The 20,258-nt window shown below is 44.8% G+C and overlaps 1 pseudogene; it reads right to left on the bottom strand.

The window, feature by feature from the left end:
• Positions 1–9,222: 9,222 nt before the first annotated feature.
• Positions 9,223–10,160, bottom strand: LOC142851234 (U2 small nuclear ribonucleoprotein B'' pseudogene; annotated as a pseudogene).
• Positions 10,161–20,258: the final 10,098 nt, after the last annotated feature.

Raw genomic sequence — 20,258 nt, 5'->3', positions numbered from 1 at the left:
TCACCACATCATCTAATAAGAACCATGATGCTAATGTATCACATCAGGTATATTTCCTCCCATGTAGCAATGCACCTACATCTAAGAAGGTGCAGGGTTTTCCCAGAACCCTGAAGCATCTAGGAGCCCAGGCTTCTGCTTTTTTTGTACTTCTACCATTGGTGAGTAAGGGGCTTTCATCTTCAAGGTTGCCTCTTCCTCAACTTGTTCAGCATTGAAGTTTCAGCCATTATGTCTTCAACCTTGTGATGAAAAGGGGTAGAGAAAAGAAAAAAATAAATCAACTGTTTTCTTCAGAAATTATAACCAGCTACCTCTCTCTGCTCACATTTCCCTGACTGAGATTTCATTACTCAGGTGTAAGGTGGGCATCTGAGTTTTCTAATTGGGTGACTGAACTGGGGATTCTACTAAGAACAGGTAAAAGGAACACTGGCAGATGTTCTGGTTTGAATGTGAAATGCCCCTTATAGGTTCCATGTGTCTGAACACTTGGTTCCTAGCTGCTGTTTTGGGAGCTCGTGGACCCTTAAGAGGTGGAACCTCACTGGAGGAAAGTTTATCACTGAGGACGGGCTTTGAGGGTTATAGCCTGGCCCCACTTGCTGACTGGTCTTTGCTTAATTTGCCCAGATATGAGCAAGAATCTGCTTACTCCCATCATCACAGGTGAGAGACAATCTTTCATCCATGCCTTCCTTGGCATGATGTACTGTGCCCTCAAAACATGATTTTAAATAAATCTTCTTCCCTTAAGTTGCTTCTTGCCAGGTGTTTGGTCACAGTAGTGAGACAAGCAGCAGTTTTCATTACCCTCTGCAGGACATTCAAATCCTTGGACACACGTCACACCAGAGAGCTCGGTCTGCTCCCCGCTTCCTGCATCATAGACATGGCTCATCACAATAGGCAGACATGGAGAGACGCTGCTCAGCTCTTTTGGCTTGTGTGCCCAAATATTAACCAGCTATTGGCTAAATCAGGAATCTTGTACTTCATTCAGGTTTTGGAAGCCTGAGCCAGTGTGGCAGTTTCCGTTCACCACAGTGAGTTCATGACTGGGGAATACAGCACTGCCTTGGGACTGGGCTGGAGACTACAGTGTATTTGTGTTTTTAGGGTATTTGTGTTTGTTATTAGGGTATTTGCGTTCCATCCCCCCCAAGATAACTTGCTGTCTACACACACTTTCCAAAGACTCTCCTACCATATATGTGTGTGTACATATATAAGTGCTTGTGTGTTTTGTAGGTATACTTGTACATGTATTCATGTGCATGTGGAAGAAGAGATCAGTCTGGGATGTCATTCTTTAGGATGGCATCTTCCTTGCTTAGGTCATTGAGACAGACCTTCTTATTGGCTTGGGGATTGCTGATTTGACTAGACTGGTCAGCCAGTGAGTCCCAGGAATGTTTGTCTCCGTGTCCTCAGTGCTGAGATCATGAGTACCTGCCACTGTATCCAGCTTTTTCATGTGGGTTCTGGGGAATTGAACTCAGGACTTTATGCTTTCAAGATAAACACTTTATTGGCTGATCTATCTCCTCAGTCTTTTCATGCACTCAACTAAACTTCCCCAACTCCCTTCCAATAACTCAACTACATATCAAGAAAGGAAACTTCTAGAGTTACTATCAACCCTAACAACTCCACAGGTGTAAATGGTGCTCAGAGTAACACCCTCTGCCATCTGCAGAATGGTGGAAAGGTACTTTGTTATGCATCCTGTCCTCTGGGCAACTTCACAAATCAAATATTCCGTCTAATTTTAAAAACCATTTTTCTAACAGTGATTTTCCATTTAATCCCTCAGAGTTAACAATATGTGATCAGTTTCCCTTAACAAATGACCTCCTTTAACTTCATTAGCTCATAATTAATTTGCTAGCATGTAACCAAGATAATTAACACTCCTGATTAGAGACAGGCAAAAGAGGAGCCTCTTTTTTCATGGTCAAGGCAAACATTGATTAAAATCTGAGCTGTTTCCTAATTTTCCCTACAATTTAATTCAATGAAAGTCGTGATTTGTAGTGGTTAAAATACCTAAATTGGAGGAAAGATGAATGGGGCCTACCATCGAGTGCTTCATCATCAGCTCCTGTGCTGAATAATTTTACTTTATTTACTTCAAAAAAAGGATATGAAGTAAAATAATTAAGTAGTATCTGGCTATTTTTAATAGAGACTTGAATAGTTAGAATGTCTTTGAACTTGCTAGAAAGAAGGCTGGGCTATGGTGAGTGGACTCATGGGTAGCGACCATTCTTGTAAACATCATCTTTTGAGCGGTCCCATCCCACTGCGGGCTACAAAGCCTTTCCCTCTGATATCTTATTTGGTTCCATACAATTCTGTGATGAAGATAATGAGAAGGGATCAAACTCATGAGACTTTAAGATGAGAACACAGTCTTAGAGAAGTCATAGAAATATTGCTGATGCCAGGAACTGTGATTCCTACAGGCTGAGCTCTGCTCTTCATTCTCCTGGAGGCTAAGGCCAATGTCAGGTGATTCAGGCCTTCTTACAGATCTGTGTCTCTCAAGGTCCCTGCACACATTCTGTGAGTTGGACTGAAGAGATCAAGGTGTCCAGGGTACCAAAACAAAGGAAGCCTTCATTGTCAGGACCTTAGGTTTTGTATCCTGGGAAGCCCAGGTCTGCATCACCTAGCTGACATGTGATTGACACTAACTTGTCAGGCCTGTGCTAAGCATTTTGGTGCATCATCTCCTTTAGCTCTTACAACAACATGGGTGATGTGGATGTTGACAGCAACTTTGTTCTTAATTCACTATGAGTTCATTTCCTGATGAGGAAAAGAGCTTAGAGGGGAAGCAGAAGTTGTCGCAAGACATTGGCCAAAGCTCTTCTACTCTTCCGAGGTGGGTTTCTGGAGGCAGTCTTGGGAAATGGAAAGGGATCCCATTGCCTCATATGGTTTTGGAAGAATGACTTTAGTGTGTGTGGGAAGGGTGGGTGGCATCCACAGGATGGAAGTCAAGGAGCCTCCTTGAATCCAACAGGCAGGCAAGATCCCTCAGAGAACTGGCCTCTTGGCAGTCTCCTAGTCTTAAAGACAGAATGCCATCAAGAGATTCTGCTTCTCTTCCTGGATTTCCTGGTAGGGAATCTTTGCCCAAGGACAAAGGCAGATACAGTGGTGGTACTCTGTGGAGCTGAAGCTAGGGCTCAGGTGTGGGGTTTTTGAGCCGTAGGGTCCAATGGGAAGACACTGTTTGCGAGTTCTTCCAGGGCAAGGAGCATTTGATCTTTGGGAAGGAAATCTGGAGCAGGAGTAGGGAGTGAAGGGGAGTAGAGACCCCCGAGGCCGTGAACAGCACTCCAAGGAGAAGCCAGCCCAAATCCCAGTGTGTATGTGGGCAAGATCCAGAATCACAGCTGACTCAAGAAGCTGTGATCTATAATTTATACCCAGCTCTTTTCAGAAAGGACTGGCAGTATCTGCCAGGGGATTTGTAACTGTGAGTTTGGCTTTGATGATGCTAAGGAGATTTAGGTGGCCCCTGGGGTTGGGTGGTAGTAAATTCAGACCATCTGTGAAGCAGCTTCCTGTTTAGCGATTGCTCTCATCCTCACAGGTGCACTGCAGAATTGTGACAGATGGAACAATATGCTCAGAGGCAGAAGTGACTTGCCCAAGGCCGCCCCAAACCTTGGGGAAGGCAGAGTAGAAACTTAGAGCTGTCTGGTTGGAGTGACATCCAAGACTCTTCCATGGGAAGCAGATGGTGATAATGTTGTCCGTTTCTTGTCCAAATCGCTTCCAGGCTGGCAGCCATTTTAGGCATGATCCTGCCCTGAAAATTACCCAGATGGTTCTAGCTACCCACTGTTCTCACTCATATTTCCCCATCAAAAACGTGGGTCTTGGCTGCTTTTGATAGCTTATCACCTGTCGTGCAAAGGAAGGAGGGAATGAGATGAGACATGTAGATGATGAGGTCCTAGGAATATTGCCTTGGAACTTATCTAGCTGGCTCTAATGTTGGTTTTATCACTGGGCATTTATCGGTCAATTGGGGGTGCCCATACAAAACTTTTATGTGTATGGGCATTATGCCTATATGGATATCTGTGTACTATGTATGTGCAGTATCTGTAGAGGCCAGAAGAGGGCGCTGGATCCATTGGGATGAGAATTAGAGATGGTTGTGAGCTGTGATGCAGGTGCTAGGAATCAACCTGTGTCCTTTGCAAAAGCAGCCTGTACTCTTCACTGCTGAACCATCAACAAAACATTTTTATCAGTCTAAAGAGAATGACCATAACCTGTAGGACCACTGGTTTCAGAGCTCCAGGCTCTGCTATCATTTGTGGTACCCAGTTGTAGTTAGAGAAGGCAGAACTGCAAAGATCTTAATAACACCCAAAGATGATTTTACAAACGAAGTACCTGAGGCCCAGAGCTAGAATGAAAATGCTGGCATTTTCCTATTTTTGGTCTGTTGTTATTATGACTTCTGAACCATTTCAGTGTTCAACAGAGCCAGGAGAGCACTCCCATCCCATCTCTGTTGGAACCATGTATGAAGGATGTGGAAAATGCTATTTGTTTTTCCTCTCAGTGTTTTATGGACTGTTTCTTTTGTGTCTTAGCAGAATGCCCATCATAGAGTGAATGAATAAATGCCATTAATTACAAACTCCTTAAGCAAGGGACTTCAGTCCAGCTCATCTCTATAAATACATTCTCTCAACTCCTGCTGTGATGACAACCAACCCTTCCAAGGACAGCCCAACATTTTCATTGCCCTATCCTGTCCATGCATCTGTGTCTCCCTGGGAATTTGGATGGAAGTGTTAATTCACCAGACTTCTGTCAGAAGGGCATGATGACTCACTTGTCTTGACAGTACAGTCTCTCTAGTTAGAAATATGCAGAGACTAAAAAGCAGAACTTCCAACAAGGCCTGGTATTTGAGTTGGTTTTCACCACAACATCCCTCTCATCATTGTTCCAACAGGAGTCCAACTGTGGTCAGGCATGGGGAATGATGAACTCGAGGTGGTGGTGGTGGTGGTGGTGGTGGTGGTGGTGGCGGTGGTGGTGGTGGCGGTAGTCGGGTAAACTCTGGCTCAAGTGCCTCTCCTTTGCCAATGATTGCTTTTGGATTTGTCCCAAGACCCAGTTCTGGACAATGGTACTTTAAAGAACTTGATTTAGATGAGAAAGCATCTCTCTCCATGTCAGGGATACAAGTGTTTTGTGGTGGAAATGATGGCTACAACAGCTATTTTAAAACCAGGAGGGCAAGAGCAGTGAAATAGTTGCCCAGAGTAATCCTATATCACGGACCTGCAACCACTACCTGAGTTTCCTACCATCGTACTTCTTGTTACGTGAGACATGTGTTAGTCAGTTTCGTCATGGGTATGCACAAATACCTACAGAAACAATATAAATGAGGGAAGATTTATTTTGATTGATTTTTAGAGAGTTCAGCCTTTGCTTGGCCCTGTGTACTAGGTCAGAACATCATGGTAGCAGAATTGGATAGTAGAGGGTCTTCTTCACCCTCTACCATACCCAATAGAACCTCCAAAGCCATTGTCCCAACGATCCACCTCCTTCAGCTGTAGTGCACCTCCTAAAATCTTCACCATATTCTCACTATCATTTCAGAAGAAGTTCTCAATACTTAACACTGTGGGGACATTAAATATTCAAATTATTATAATAGATAACAGCTTCCAGGTTTTAAAATTTATGTGTAGGGGCTGGAGAGATGGTTAAGAGCACTGGCTGCTCTTCCAGAGGATCTGGGTTATATTCTCAGAACCCATATGTGAGCTTACAATGATCTATTAATTCCAGTTCCAAATCTCCCTCTTCTGACCTCAGTGTGAACAAGGCATGTGGTGCACAAACAGGAGGGCAAACCACCCATACACATAAGAAGTGTGTGTGTGAGTCTGTATGTGTGTGTGTGTTGATTGCCTTGGCGGGTTACTTAGTCTAGGGTTAGTAGCCCGCCTGGCGGTTCAGTTATTCCAGGGTCACGGAGAGGCACTACCTGGAAGATATGGGCTAGGAGACAGGAAGAAGGCCATGCAAAGTTTGTCAGAGCCTCCGTTTATTACAGATGTGGTACAGCTTTATATATGGTAAAGAGTTGGGGGATGGGCACAGGGTTCTGGGCTCTTGCCGCGTGGTTCACGTTGGTCACATGGTCCGAGTTGGTCACATAGGCAGCAGGTTATCTTCGGTCAAGTCACTGTAGGCCAAGAAGTCACGAGTCGACACACCTAGATCTTTAGATAGTTTGGAACGCGGGGTGGATTCCGCTAACAGATAGCTCTCATTAACAGCCAATTTGGGTGTGGGGTAGGCTTTGTCAATAGAACCATTCTTAACACAATTAGGGGTGTGGGGTTCTCTGCAGACTCCCCAGGGTGATGGTTCCTGTAATGATTTTAGGAGGAAATTGGCTCCTGACATGTGTGTGTGAGAGAGAGTGTTGTATGCACTTGTATGAGTTTATGTGTACTATATATGTGGAGGGGACAGAAGAGGGTGTCAGATTCCCAGGAGCGAGAGTTACAGGTAGTTGCCAGCTGCTTGTGTGCTGGGAACAGAAACCAAGTTCTCTGCAAGAGCAGAAAGCACTCTTAACAACTGAACCATCCCTCCATTTCTGAGAATTTCCACTTTAATACACCTGTTTTGGGATGCTACTTACAGTCAAAGTCATCCCAATGGATGACATCCTAGTGAAGATAAGGAACAAAGAGCAAAAGCTACTTCCCATGCCCAGATCCCAGCCATTGTGGGCCAGTGGTAAATGCATAGGTAACCAAAAGCTGGTCTTACGTTGTAGGAGGCCACTTGTTTGTTCCTGGCTGCTCAGCCCCAAAATAATCATACAGAAACCATATTATTTGCAATACTGTTTGGCCAATAGCTTAAGTTCATTTTTGACTAACTCATATCTTAAATTAACCCATCTCCGTTAATCTGTGTATTACCACGAGGCTGTGGCTTACTGGGTAAAGTTCTGGCGTCTGTCTCCGCAGGGGCGACATGGCTTCTCCTCACCCTGCCTTCTTTCTCCCATCATTCAATTTAGTTTTCCCTGTCTACCTCTCTCTATTCTGCCCTGCACAGGCCTAAGACAGTTTCTTTATGCTATGTACAAATCTTTGCATATGTATTCACCCATGTATACTCATTTGCTGGTACCAAGGTCTAGAATGTTCCCACCATCCCCCTGACCCTGTTCCTATCCAGTACCCCAACAGAGTCCTTCTTCTAGCCTCATTTTAAGGTAGTGAGGCACATCCATATTGTTCTTCATGCCAAGGGTTCTTTCTTAGTGTGGAGTGACATTTTGCCGTGGAAACATTCCACAGATGTACCCTCTTATCCACAGCCATTTGAGCTGTGTCTAGTTTGGCTCTTGTGAGACTGCTGTGAAAACTCTTGTATGTGTCTCTTCAGAAGAGACTTTTGAAATGCTTCTGAGCTTTATTCTTCACTCAGACAGCAGAAGCGATTAAGAATGAGCAAATCCATTCACAGAATCAGATGTATGCAGTCTGTAGTTTTCAGAGGTTCCTCAGGCATGTCATAAGAGTCTTGGCTGATATACACATGTCTCCAGAATGGTCTGGACTTGGGTACTTATTCTTCCTTCCAGGTTGGTATTTTTTATTACCATTGGTTAATAAAGAAGCTGCTTTGGCCTATGGCAGGACAGAATATAGATAGACAGGAATCCAAAGATAAAAAGAAGAAAAAGAAAGCGAAGTCTGGGAGATACCAGCAGCTGCCACAGAAGTAAGATGTGAGGTAACAAGCCACGAGCCTCATGGTAAAATATAGACTAATAGAAATGGGTTAATTTAAGTTCTAATAGCTAGGTAATAATAAGCCTGAGCTAATAGGCCAATCAGTTTATAATTAATATTAAGCCTCTGAGTGGTTATTCAGGAACTCCTGGCAGGTGGGAGAGAAACATCCAGTTACAGCTTAGTCACCAGGGAGTGGCACTATTTGAGAAGGATGTTGTTGGAGTAGGTGTGGTCTTTTTGGAGGAAGTGTGTGTGGGGGGGCTTTGAGCGTTCTCTCTCTCTCTCTCTCTCTCTCTCTCTGCATTCATATCAGGATGTGGTTCTCAGCTACTTCTCCAGCATTGATCATGCCTGCCACCATTTTCTTTGCCATGATAATAGACTAAACCTCTGAAACTTGTAGCAGGCCCCAATTAAATGTTTTCTTTTGTAAGAGTTGCTTCAGATATGATGTCTTTTCACAGTGATAGAACAGTTACTAAGACAGTGATTAATTCATGCTTCTGCTCAGTTCTTTTTCTCCACATTCACAATCCTAGGGAATTCCCACCTCAATGACTCTAGTCAAGATAACTTCTCACAGGCAGGCCTAGCAGCCCATCTCTCAGGTGATTCTAGGTTTAATCTCACCGACTGTTAACATTATCACACATACTTCCCCATGTCTCTTTCACCGTTATGTCAGAGACCTATGAGTGTGGCCCTGAGAAGTGGGATATGGTGGTGACTCAGTCTCCAGCCATCCCATGAGCTCCCCCACCCCGATTCTGTTTACATCAGGACCTCTCTCTGCCTCGCCCATGGTAGTGCCCTCTCTGCATCCTTTACTCCTGTATCCATGTTTGGCTGTTTCTGCACTGCCGTTTCACATGTGAATCCAATAAGTGGCCACTGAGGACTAACTGGAGCCAAGGTATAAATGAGCAACGCTGGGTTGTAGCCGATTGTTTTTCTCTGTCTCACCTAATCCCGCTGGACTGGTTTCTCTCCTGCCTGTCAGTCCCTGAAGCTGTCAGGGAACTCTGAGCCACTGAGGAATGTTCCAGGAAAGGAATAGGGGTGGGAAGTTCTTTTGGCAGTCTCTTACTTGTAATTCCTGTTTACTCAGGTAATATTTTCCTTCTCAGGTCTTTGATGGGGTTGAAGACTAGATAGTCACAGTTTCTACCCTCTCATATCTTAGCTAGACATAGGCACAAGATTTAGAGTCTTCAGGATAGGACAGCTATTGGAATAATCCTATTACTTGCCAGTTACCTATAGCCTGAACATTTAGTATGTGATTCTTGCTTGATGTTGTTCTTGTTGGTTGTAGTTCCATTTTGTGTATGTTACTACACTTTCTTTCTCCTGGACAGTACTTGATAATTGTTCTTTTTTTTAAGTGCACAGAATACAAATAAAAGTTTATTGTACAAAATTAAGGCTTCAGATTTCACAGTTCATCAAAACTAAAAAAAAAAAATTAAAAAAAAATTAGGTGACTCTATCCCCTGAACTTCAATTTCACTTCTAACCATTAAAATGGCTTGACCGAATGTAATCCAAACGAACACCATAAATAATACCAAGTCCTTTCAAACCGGCTATTCCAAAGGTTATTTCTTGGCATAGGTAATCTTCATTGCATGAGATGGGTGTGATATTAAACCCTTGCAAAGCATCTCTGGCAGCTCCAGCCTGCCCATCATTTTCAAATTCTACAAATGCAATGTCATGCCTCCCAGGTACCAAGCGAACATCTTTGAAACCAGGGAACTGATTGAACAGCATGGATAACATCATCTCATTCGTTTCTTCTGGCAAATTATTAAGGAATAGGATATGGTTTGGAGGGTAATCGGGGACCTGAGGATTTGGTGCTGCGTTTCCTTGAGTATTAGCTGAATTTGGTGTTCCCTGGCCAGGCTTTTTGTTTGCAGCTGCTGCAGCCTGTTCCATGGTTTTAGCTTTCTTCTTTTCCTTTTTCTTTTCTTTGTCAGCGAAAGTCCCACGCATTTTAGATATTATATCGGAATCTGTTTTTGCATACTGAATTCGCATTGGTTTACCATAAAAAGGAAATCCTTGTAACTGTCTCAAAGCATTTGTGGATGAGCCCAGTTCCTTAAATATAACGAAAGCCTGCCCCCTCATCTTCATGGTCTTTAAAGCCACAATATCTACCACGTGTCCAAACTGAGAAAACAGTGCATACAGGGATCTCTTCAGCTCTTCTTTTTTAATTTTATCATTAATATTGTTGATATAAATCATGTGATTTGGCCTGATATCCATGTCTGGGAAAAACCCTTCAAATAGCCTGAAGCCTGCGCTGTCCTGCCTGAAGACCAAACCGGAAAAGCTCTTGATAATTGTTCTTATTGTATATAGTTTTTATATTAGGTTTAGAATCTTCTTGTTTATACAAAAAGGGGAAGTGTTGTGGGAATTCATTCCATCAATAGCTTTGGGGTACCAGCCTTAGGATGTGGCTTCTTGTCTGCGGATGTGATCTCTTAAAAGGAGAGAGACAGAGGTTGTGCTCTCTTTTAGGATGTGAAGACTGGGTCAGGTGGGATGAAGTGCCTTGTGGTTGGTCCCCAGGTCCCTTGGTTCCAGCTCTGTGAGTCTGGGAGGCTGCTCCAAGAGTCCCTGACAAGATTATGGCGGCTTACCTGGTGTCACACTCAAGCCTCTTTCTGCTATTTTCTAAGAATGGGAAGGGTGAGTAATAACATTTAGCATGTAAAAGTACCAGACTGGGATTAGTGGCTGCATATGTGGTTGGCTTAGGTCCTAGAAGCGGTTCCTAACAGATAGGCCTAGTGCTGACCATAATATCTGGAAACAGGGATTGTGCCCATAGCAAGCCTGAGCACTCGGCTGGGGGGGGGGGTGGTTCCTATCTAATATCTTTTGAACGCATTTCTGCAATTTGAGACTAGAGAGCACTGGTCCAACTGATGTGCTTTCTCTACCATGAAACTGTGAACCAGAATAATCCTCCTGCCTGTCTGGTCAGGTATTTGGTCGCAGTGATGAGACATAATGCAGGTGCTGTGACAGAGGTGTTGTCCACAGGTATTTCAAGGCCAACTCTCCCCAGAAACCTTCTAGTGCCCTCGGGAGAGAGCACCGCTTCAGAGGAGATCCACAGGACTTGGCAAACTGTGGCCTGCTGTCTGTATGGCCCATGCATTACTTTCACAGTTTTAGATGGTTACATTCTCAATGTTTCAAATCCTGACACTGTATTCGCGTTAGGTTTTGGTCTACAGTGATTAAAGTGATTGCTATTTGGTCCCTGGTGTAGTTGTTTCCAGAGTCCAGCCTCTACCAGTAGAGAGACCTGGCCTTGCTTCCACCTTGACTTCCCTGGGGAGGCTGAAAAATGAAGATCCTTGGACACAGCCAACATGCTCTTTAGGCTTTCTCTGGTGTCACCCCAAAAGAAATGGGGCCCCTGAGGTTTGGGAGAGCTATATTTTCACTCTAATCTCCCACTACAGTCCACTGTGGATTGCTCCTGCTGGGGACAGGTGTGTCCCTGCCAAGTCAGCAACATCTTGTGGATAAAATCTAATGAGCTGCATTTAACAAGCCCGGCCATGTGCCTTCTGGGGCTGCTCCTCTGTCAACCCTGGGAGGCCACTCTTCATGCAGCTGGAGCCCTCTCCAGCCATCAAATCAGGAGAGAGCCAAGGTCCCTCGAGCCAGGTCCAGCACAGAGGCCCATAATCTTCACTCTCAGCTTGTGCCAACTCCTGGCTGCTCTCCAGTCTTGCTACAACACTGCCAGATGGTGCCTGATGGAGGATGAGAATACTTCTAGGAAGGCATGGGCACAGGGCAGTGGGGAAAAGAGAAGCCACAGGATGCCCTGACCATGACATGGCAAGCCTCCAGCTTTTAAATTACTATTTTTTTTACTGTTTATTTATTTTTTGCTATTTTAAAGCAGCTGTTGACCACCACAGTGGGCTCAAGTGGCTAATGTCACTTGTTTAGTTTGACCAGGGTCTTCCTGTCCCTTTAATATTCAGGAAGTGTTATCTCTGACTTCACCCCGAAGTTTCCATTTCTGTAGCCCCAAGCACTGGTTTGTGCTGCCCCTGATTTCCTGTTGACTGAAATGGGGTCCATGATTGTTTCTTTGTGTTCATGTGACACATACTCCATCAACCATCCCAGTCTGAACCTGGTGACTAAGAAGAATGTAAACTAGGTTGTCTTCAAATTTACCATGCAGCTGAGGATGACCTTGAATTTATGATACTTCTGCTTGTAGATGGAAGTTTCTGTCCCACCTGGTTCCATAGCTGTTCAGTCCCAAAGAAACACACAGAGGCTTCTATTAATTATAACTGTTTGACCTATTAACTCAGGCTTATTATTAACTAGCTCTTACAACTTAAATTAATTTATAATTCTTATCTATGTTTAGTCATGTGACTTGGTACCTTATCTTAGTACAGCATTTTCATCTTGCTTTCTCAGCATCTGGGTAGTGACTGCAGACTGAGCTTTTCCTCTTCCCAGAATTCTCCTAGTCTTGTCACCCCGCCTCTACTTCCTGCCTGTCTACTGGCCAATCAGTGTTTTATTAAGCCGATACAATGATAAATCTTTACAGTGTACAAGACCATTGTCCCACAGCACTTGCTTCTACTCTTGAATGCCGGGATTACAGGCATGGGCTACTGCACCCAGTTTTATTTGGGTTTGGAAATCAAACTCAGGACTCTGAGCATGCTAGAGAAGCACTCTACCTATTGAACTACATCTCTAGGCCAAGCTTTTATTCTTGAGTGCCTTGAAAATATCCCCCTTTCCATTTTTTTTTACCACTGTTCCCAGAGACCTGATAGCCAGTTGCTATACATATATGTTATGTATACATTACAGAGAACTAGCAAAGGTGAGGTGTTAGCTGAGTTCTGGAAGGATGGCGTTCTGTGGTCTTCTCACCAACAGATACCCAGACACAGGGCTAAGGAGATCCCAACTCCAGGACCTCTGCAAACTCTCTGGAGCCCTGTACCCCAGCCAGTGCTGGTCAGGTCAAACATTTGGCCTAACTTGTGAGGGCTGTGATCGATGTCCTCTTGATCCCCTAATGGCTTCAAGCAGACTGCTTGCAAGGTCAGGGTCCTGGACTTACTCAGTCCAACTCTACTTGTGAAGCACAAATCAAGATCAGATGAGAGAATTTGGCAGGACAAGGGTAGAATCCAGTATGGAGCTCTAACATAAAACACGTGGTGCTTGCCCTTCTGGGGAGACTCTCCCACCTTCTAGGTGGTGTTCTTTAGGTCCTCCTGGGGAAGTTAATATGTGTATTTGTGACTGTATAGATGGGCTTAGTAATCAGAACCAAAGGCAGGAAGAGTTGATTTTCCTAACACTTTGAGAATATAGTCCATCATGGCAGGGAAGGTGTGGGTGAGAGCAGCTCAAGGTTGTGGTGGTGGAGGCAGGAGGAAGCTGGTTACGAGTCCACAGCTAAGATACAGAGAGATGAATTCCGGTGCTCGGTTCACTCTCTCCTTTACCTTTTAAAATTCACTCTGTGCTCCCAGATCTCAATCAGAGTGAGTCTTCTCAGTGAAACCTCTCTAGAAACTCTTGTAGACACATTCAGGGTTTTCTCTCCTAGAAGATTGCAAATCCAGTTCAACTGACAATGGAGATCAACGTCCTCTGTCCATCATCCTTCTTAGTCACCTGGGAATGGTCAAGCAGGGGTCACATGACCATAAAGAACCATGGACCCTGTAATAATCAGGGTGGCGCAAATCAGAGCTTGGGGAGGGAGAAATGTATGCTTTGGGGAAGCTTAGGACTGGGAAGGAGGTCAGAGGTAACTACCTGGACTTCAGGGGTGGAGAGACCTTGATAAAACCAGACAAGTGATTTTAGGTACATGAGCCTGCTGGGGTGACCAGTGGCTTAGTCACTGCAGGAGGTTTCCAGGTCTCAGTATCTGCACCACACTAGCTTTTAAAGGGGTGGATCTTTAGACTAACTCTCCGTATTGTGAGGAAGAAGGCAAAAGTGGGTACTGTCAGCCCTCAGGTACCAGAAAGGAAGTTGGGACATTAGTGTGTTTCCACAGGATTTGAAAATTCAAAGAACTACTATAGTCTTAGTACAATTAGTTTTTTGAGACAGAGTCTGTCACTGTCTTAAAACTTGTCATGTAGGCTGTGCTAGCTGGCCAAGGATCTGTCTGTCTCTGTTCCCCCTCCCCAGGGCTAAAATTGTAAGCATGCACCATGCCTGTTTTTTTCTTTTTTAGCATGGATTTGGGGATCAAACCAAGTTTTTGCAAGTAAAGTAGTTTACCAACTGTGCCATTCCAATAGCTCTGTAAGGTGTTTAAATGAAGTGTTGTTTAGATTTAGAGACGAGAGAGGAGTGATGATAGAATTCAACTCAAGGTCACAAACATTCTGGCTTCGAGTATAATTTTCTGTTGTTTTTATATTTATTCATTTGTGTGTGTGCACACATGTAGAGATCAGAGACCAATTTATAGGAGTTGGTTCTCTCCTTCTACCTTGTGGTCCTGGAGATCAGACTCAGGCTTGGTGACAGGAGCTCTGATGTGTTGAACCTTGTTTGATAAGTCTCTAGGAAGTTGAATTCTGTCTCTATAACATTTGGGTTTTATCAGTTAGGTTGAAGTTTCTGAATCTTAGGTTGCAGATGGGCAGCCTCTTTTTCCTTTCTGTTGCCTCTTAATTTCCTCTGTTTTGGCAGATCCAGCCTGAATTTGAACAATGGTAGCAGGAATATGGGAGGTAAGGGAAAAGAGCTATCCTGAATTGTAAGCATGGAGTGAGGTCTGAACATGACTGTCTCTCTTGCCCCTAAATTCCTGTATTGAAATCCTTATCCCATGGAGAGGAGATCATTTGGTCACAGGTACAGAGCCCAATAATGAGATTAGCACTTGAATAAAGGAATCCAAGAGAGACCCCCCTCACACAGACTTCTACAATGTTAGCACTAGGCAGGCCCTCATCAGACAGAGCCCCCAGGAGCTTGATTGAACTCTGTAGCTTCCAGACTACAGGAAAAGCACTTACATTGTTTATGGCCACCTCCCACTCACCTCCCCATTTATTGCATTTTATTATATAGCCCAAGTCAACTAAAGTGAGGACGTTTCTACCTGGGGTGAGAAGGCAGGGATTTGACTCAACATGAGATGTCAGGAGACTGACAGCTGGGACTGTCTTTATTCTTAGTCCCTGTGGACAGTCATAGCAACTTCAAGAGGGTGACTTGGAAAGCCTCCTGGTGTCTGGGGTCGTGGGTGTCAGTGGTGTTCATATCAGCAAGCAAGAAGAGGGGTGCTGGTAGAAGTTCTAGAAACAGGGATAGATCCTGGTCTCCACCGCCACCAGGGGGAGGCCTGGCACAGTCTCCACTGCTTCCTGCAAAGTCTGTCAATTTTTGTCACTGCTGGAGCTGCTGGTGCATTGGGCATAAAGATGAACGGGTGAGCCTCCCAAGAGAAGCAGCGATATTGGCCCAGCAAGGAGGGGGAAGACAAACCATTCTCCAGCTTGCTGCCTTCTGCTGGCAGAAGCTGAGGCCGGGAAATCTGCGAGGTGGTTCTGGACAGATTGTGTGCCCAGTGTGCTTGTTTTTCCACATCCACTCTCTGCTGATCTAAGACTGGACATGAGAAAGCTGGCTGGGGGAAGAGTGGAGTCTGAGGAGAGATGCAGGAGTGTGAGGCGTTTCCCCAGCCCAACATCCCGGGAGGTGTCCTTGAAGCAGCTTGCTCTCGCAGTAAGAGCTCTCTGAGATGTCCCTGGGCAGCAGGTGCCCGTCAGAACAGCTCCTATTAGAAAAGGCTCTGAATCTCCGCAGTCCCCGTTGCCATGGCAAACAGCCATTCACAGAGCCAGGCTGATCATTCCAGAATCCTGCCCAGTGGAGAGGAGCCTCTAACCTCAATTTGAGCAGTCGGGGCCTCACCTTTCATAGGTACTGGCCCATGTGTCTCTTCCTGCCTGGAAATAGCTTTTCTCTCCACCTACTGATTTAAAAGAATGTGTAGTGTTCGGAAGCTCAGTGCCCTTGAGCCTTAGAAAAGCTGTTTCTCTCCCCAATGACCAAACAATCCTCACCTTTTAAAATGATCCCCGTATCACTGCTGAGCTGCTTGTGGGGAGGTTCCCTGAGTCTGGCAGATTCGCAGACAAGGAAATCCAGGTGACACTTAGAGAAATACCCAATGTTACTGGAGGTTATTTGAACCTGGTCATCAGACCCCTCAGCTACCCAGAGCCTGGCTGTTGAATCCACACAGAATCTTTATTTTTTAAAAGTATTTATTGTGGGGGCTGAAGAGGTCGCTCAAGGGTTAATAAAACTTGCTTTTTTCCACCCCAGAGGACCTGAATTCAGTTCCCAACACCTACATGGTGGGTGGCTCACAGCCATCTGTTACTCTAGTTCAAAGGGATCCAGCACCTTCTGACCTCTCTTAGCACCAAGTGTGCACATAGTGCAATGCATACATTCAGACTAGACACTCATACACAGAATAATAGATCTAACATATCTTTTAGTTGTGATTATGTGTATATGTGTATGTCTCTGTGCGGATATGTACACCACATTGGGTGCCTGCAGAGGCCAGAGGTGTTGGATCCCCCTGGATGCTGGAGTTATAGTTGTGAGCCATCTATATGGCTGAGAACTGAACTCTGGTCTTCTGGAAGAGCTGAACATCTGTCCAGCCCCACAGATGGTCTTTTCTGTCATGTTTGTGTTTGTACTAGACCTGAACCTCCCTTATTCCTCCAGCAACAGCACTTTTTACCTTAGGGACACCACTTCCTTTTAGTTCCTTTCTGACGCGATGGCCAAGACTTTGTCCAGCTACTGAGCTACGATGCCTGGTCTTGGAAGGAACATGAGAAAGGGAACAAGCTCAAGCTGACAGACAGGCCATAGTCATACCATGTAATAAGCTATGGGGAGAGCATGGGAGGTGTGGTCCCAGGAGTGCCACTCAAATGACTACTGTCAGGACCTACCATTGGCAGCAGGTGCCAGGAGTCTAGGAAGGGCTCGAAGAACACAGGATGCTGGGTGACATCTATTTAAACAGGAAACTCTGAGCTAGGCTGGATGCCTGTGGAATGATGAATGGAGTAGCAGTCATGGAAACTGAAGCAGGAATCTTGTTGCCTTTTCTGGGCCAACCCAGGTCTGGGCAAGCTTGTGCCTTTTAGAGTGACTTGATCATACAGCCAGGCTGTGAACAGCAGAACCTGTCCTCAGCCTCAGGACTGACTGGCATCACCAATGGTGTCGAGACACTGGGTGCCAGCAGGCCTGGCCAGCACCAGACAGCAGCCATCAGAAGGAAGTTCCTGTGGAGTCAAGACTCATGTAAATATGCTGCCTCCAGGAAAGTAGAAGATTCTGAAAGACGCAGTGAGCAAAGGAGAAAGACAGAAGAGGCAGATGAGCCCCAGGTAAACAAGCATCAGAGGCTACATCTTGAGGCAGATTCTGTGAGAATTCTTAGCAGCAGCAGAAATCAACCTACTGGGTGTTAGCTGGCTATTGTGGTTTGAGTGTGAAAGATCCTTCATAGACTCATATATTTTAACACTTAGTCCCCAGCTTGTTTCTTTTGGGACCTAATGGAGTCCTGGCCTTCCTACTCACCTCTCCTGTTGGTGACCTTTCTTGCCCTTGTTGTTCTGGGTTTCTGAGAAACTTGCAAGTTCCCTGCTCTCAGAGTTGGTTACCAACCCTGCTTCCTGAGTACGCATTTCCTTGGCCCTAACCTGAGGATCTGGTGATGAGGTCTCCATCCTGTTGGCCCACCTGTCTGGGTTAGGTATAAAACCCCTTTGGTGATGTACAGTAAAGGGTTTCTGATTCTCCAACATCCAGAGTGCGTGTTCAATTAATCCTGATGTCCTTCCCTTAGACTTGGCTCTAGCTGCACTGGTGCAGCAGGTTTCACTGTTTTAGAAGATTGTGGAATCTTTATGAGATGAAGCCTTTCTAACAGAAGTGGGTTTGGACATCCATGAGTCTGGACCTTGAGGTTTTATAGCCAACCCCATTTCCTGTCTGCTCTCTGCTTCTTGACCCCAGATGCAATATTGCCGTCTCCCACTCTGCCATACTGGAGTCTGAAGTATCTCCTCAAACTGTGAGTCTAATAGACCCTTTCTCCTTTACACTGCCTCTCACCTGAGATTTGGTCATAGCAATAAGAGAAGTAATAGATGCACCTGCTTCCTGTCACTGTAACAACATTGACATAATCGACTTAGAAAGCAGAAAGATTCATTTGGCTCAGTTTTGGAGGTATTAGTCCATGATTGGTGAGTTCAGTCACTCCTGAGCCTGCAATGAGGTGAAATATCGTAGGGAAAAAGACCGATAAAGTAAAGCCATTCACTTCATGGACAGGAAAGGAACATGAGAGAGAGAGGAAGGGCTGGCATCTGTCTCCCTTTCAGGGCACACACCCTAAAGACCTCCACTAGGTCTCATTTCTTAAAGTTTCTACTACTTGTCAATGATGCCACATGGTGGGGACCAAATCCTTGACCCGCAGATCTCTAGAGGGCACTCAGCACAACATAGCACCACCTAATGTTTGTGTTAGTGTTAGAGTTGTCCTCTGTTAATGCCATGCACAGACACACCCAATCTGGCTTCCTAGCACAACACTGGACTGTCAAGTGCCAGCTACTGAAACAATAACCTGAGCCACCCAAAGGTGGTGCTGCCTGCCCGCCCACAGCTGACACAGCTCTGTTCAACAGTCATCGAATTTTTCCCCGTGTTTTTTTACCGAAAACAAGTGGGAAGTAGTGCAAAGAGAAAGTGCTAATATTAGAGCTAAACAGAATAACGTTTCCATGTGTACTGGCTAATTTGATGTCAAGTTGACATAAAATTCGAGTCATTGTGGGAAGAAAGAACCTCAGTTGAGAAAATGCCTGCACCAAATTGGCCTGAAGTGCATTTTCTTGCTTGAAGATTGATGTGGAAGAGACAAGCTCACTGTAGGCAGTGCCACCCATGGGCTGGTAGTCCTGAGTGTTGTAAGAAGGCAGGCTGAGCAAGCCAGTAAGCAGCACCTGCCCCATGGTTTCTGCATCAGTTCCGGTCTCCAGGTTCCTGCCCTGATTTTCCTGGATGATGGGCTACACGCTGAAACCCTTTATTCTAAGTTGCTTCTGGTAATGGTGTTTTATCACAGTAATAGAAAACCTAAGACACCATGGTTGTTAGTATGACTGTTTCCAGGAGGAAATTCAGTTGCCAATATTTGGCCTCAGATGCTGTTTGACCTGAATGGTTCTACAAAGACTTAATAGTAAAGAAAAAGAAAGCATCAATCTTTAAATATTTAAAGTTGTAGAACACTTCTTAAAAAGATAAGGTCTCGGGACTAGAGATATGGCTCAGTGGTTAAGAGCACTGGATGTTCTTCCAGAGGTCCTGAGTTTATTTCCCAGCAACCACATGGTGGCTCACAACCATCTGTAATAAGATTTGAAGCCCTTTTCTGGCATGCAGGCATACATGCAAACAAAACACCATATACATAATAAATCTTTAAAAAATAAAAAAGATAGGTCTCTGGTAGCCCCATAACCCAGAGTAGCTCCAGTCTCTCTCTGTAGCTGAAGATGACCTTGAACTTGCAATCCTCTTGCCTCCACCTTTCCAGTGCTAGGGTTAGAGAAAACAGGGCCACTACACCTGGTTTATGCAGTGCCGGGAATCGAACCTCAGACTTCAGGCATGCTAGGCAAGCACTCTTGATAGCTGAGCCAACCCTGGATGTGAAATACCTTTGATCTCTCAGATTTAAGACCACTACCAGGGGAAGAGTATCTTGTGAAAATTTGAAAAGGGGGTTGTTTTTTTTCTTCCTCTACGCAAGTATAACACTGCACCATGATACACAGCTGAGTTCCAGTCCCTACTAAATCTGTAGCCAGATGCTGCTACACAGTGTGCAATCTGCCAAACAGGGCAGAGCTGCCCAGGATGGAACTGCCATTTATAATACAGAAGTCTCTTGTTCCAGTTCTGTGCAGTTAATTTTACACATATTCCACATTTATAAAAACAGAACGCTGCCTACAAACAATATTTCTGGTTCTTTCTACTTAAAATAGAAGACTTGTCCCATAACTGAGACATCCTTAAGAAAGCTGAGAATATACGAGCAAGAAATTATGACGGGCAAGACTAGGTAAGAGTCATGTCTTCCATCAGCAATTCTCCTCACTAGAGCAAAAGCATCTTTACGTTTTATTTCCTAGAAGTCTGTTTCCTGGCATGGTTGTTTGGTTTCTGTTGCTGTGATAAAACACTGAGCAAAAGCAACTTGGGGAGGAAAGGTTTTATTTCAGCTTACAGGTCACAGTTCATCATGAAGGGAAGTCA

This window comes from Microtus pennsylvanicus, chromosome 5 (assembly GCF_037038515.1).
Source record: "Microtus pennsylvanicus isolate mMicPen1 chromosome 5, mMicPen1.hap1, whole genome shotgun sequence".
In the NCBI taxonomy this organism is placed as follows: domain Eukaryota; kingdom Metazoa; phylum Chordata; class Mammalia; order Rodentia; family Cricetidae; genus Microtus; species Microtus pennsylvanicus.
Note: the sequence above shows the minus strand (reverse complement) of the source record. Positions and strands in the feature narration are given on the sequence as shown.